Genomic DNA, 2,246 nt, shown 5'->3' with positions numbered 1-2,246 from the left:
GCTCATTTGATTACTTTCCCTTCTTTGCAGGGGGACTGTTTCAGGCAATGTGCTTAGAGCCAAGTTATAATACCACAAGCTCAGCACCCAATATGCTGTGCTATTTTGAGCAGCTGGTTGTTGACTATAAAACTTAAGTGGAAGCAGAAATCTTGTCTAAATCTGGTGTTAAACATTTGGAGTGATCTGCTTATAGAAGAGACACTGTTGGCTGCATGTTTAATTGAGAATTTATGTGAATTTAATCAGCCATGATGATATACTTAGTTCTTGGTAAGTGCAAGATGTGAGACAAGCATGCTGTCCATATGCTGAAAACAAATTCAGATTAACCACAAAAGTACACTTGGCCCAGAGTATTATTGGCTCAGATTCTAGGGGCAGCCAAGGCACAAACATGGAAGACATATGTTTTTCAGGTTGTGAATTATAATGAGTTTCATCATGCTTCTTTCCTTCAGGCATGGTTGTAGGGTAACAATGCATTGCACAGTTTTCCTTCTTGGTTGAATAGAACAAATCTATATAATCATCAATGGTATTCTCATCATTCTTGATATGTGTTCAGTTGTTCTAGACTGAGGGGTTTATACTCAAACAGGCAAGAAGAGCCACACACAGAGTTCAGGACAGATGTCAGATGTTCGCTGCCTAACAGCCGGGGAAGTTTCAGAATGGGGGAGGGGAGGAAAGGGAGTTTGAGGAGAGAAAGGGGTGGATCTCAGGAGCACAAGTCCCTTTTTCCCCAGGCCGTTATCTTCTAAGACATTTGCCAGCAAAATGGCATAGATCTGAGGAGACCCATAAGCAAACAGGCAGCCTACTAGGGGCAAGTAAAAATACCTCCTGCTGGCTTTCTGATCATGCCAACACCACCACAGGATGCAGTACATGCTCCATTGGTGCCAATGGTGGAGGATAGGATTGGGCAGTTAAGTTGACCTCATGCCGATTTTGAACAGGACGCTTGTCACATTCATATGAAGTACCAATTGTGTGATCCAGGACTTCCGTGTTGCTGCTGTAAGTTTGATAAGACATCACTTCCTCAGTGCAGTATCCGAGAAGAATGACCACCATTATGGAAACCATGGTGGTCCACATGTCCTGCATCCAGATGGAAGCATTTGTTCACATGCGTTTCAACATGAGAATAACAACGGCCCCACATTTTCACTGGGTCGTTGCAGCTGCCACAACCTAGTGTGAACTTGCTCTAACAGTTCTATGGTTTATGAAATGAAAAATTATTTGAAAAGCAAATCCTGTAGTTACATTGTTGTTGTCATCACCAGGATACCATTGGACACACCATTCTCCTAAATGGAGAACTACTGGAACTGAAAGGAGGGGGGTAATATAAGACCTGTATAGGCATGGAATAATGGAACACATGAAGCATGGTCAAATCATGAGAACAGTGGATCAGAGAGATCAGAGAGTGGCTTCTCTTTTTTTCCTCCACCCAGCCTTTAACAGTTAAACCCTAAATTAAATATGCAGTCTCTTAATCGCATTCTTGTTGAGAGTTGCTTGAAATTCATCGTTTATAAAGTGTCAGCAGAAGAGGGATTACAAGGGAGGTTTATAAGAGTGCATGGCTTTCATTGCTGACAATGACAGAATACAGTTTGCACTTGAAGTCCCTATTTGGAAGGGCCTGAGAAATGGCAAGTAATCTGTGCAAGTATCTATTAGAAAGAGCCCTCCACTGTGTGGTAGTTACTGGCTTTCTGGAGACTGAGGGCAGGGTGCAAGTTCAGCTGAGTTTAACCTTCAGGTGGTTGGCAACCTTCAGTCTCGAAAGACTATGGTATAAGCCTACAGCACCCGGTATTCCCAGGCGGTCTTCCATCCAAGTACTAACCAGGCCTGACCCTGCTTAGCTTCCAAGATTAGACAAGATTGGGCATGTGCAGGGTAACAGTTGCTGTAAGCTTACCCACAACGGAATCTCCATTGCTTACAAGCAAGACTGGCTCATCCAGGAGGCCAACTGACACAGTTGCTTCAGGGCCCAATCCTATCCAACTTTCCAGCACCTTCAGGGCCCAATCCTATTCAACTTTCCAGCACCTTCAGGGCCCAATCCTATCCAACTTTTCAGCACTAGTACAGTCCAGAGGTAAGGGAAAAAATGCTCCCATACTTTGAGGAGGCCTCTGTGACTGCCTCCCCACCACAGGATGCAGTGCATGCCCCATTGGCACAGCTGCGCCGGCACTGGAAAATGGAATAGGATTGGG

The 2,246-nt window shown here is 44.4% G+C and overlaps 1 pseudogene; it reads right to left on the bottom strand.

Moving 5' to 3' along the window:
- Window positions 1-1,818: 1,818 nt before the first annotated feature.
- On the bottom strand, window positions 1,819-1,938 carry LOC136643527 (5S ribosomal RNA; annotated as a pseudogene).
- Between the last annotated feature and the right edge of the window lie 308 nt (window positions 1,939-2,246).

The sequence above is a fragment of the Tiliqua scincoides genome, chromosome 2 (assembly GCF_035046505.1).
Source record: "Tiliqua scincoides isolate rTilSci1 chromosome 2, rTilSci1.hap2, whole genome shotgun sequence".
Lineage (NCBI taxonomy): Eukaryota > Metazoa > Chordata > Lepidosauria > Squamata > Scincidae > Tiliqua > Tiliqua scincoides.
The sequence above is the reverse complement of the archived record's forward strand: the minus strand, read 5'-3'. Positions and strand labels throughout refer to the sequence as shown.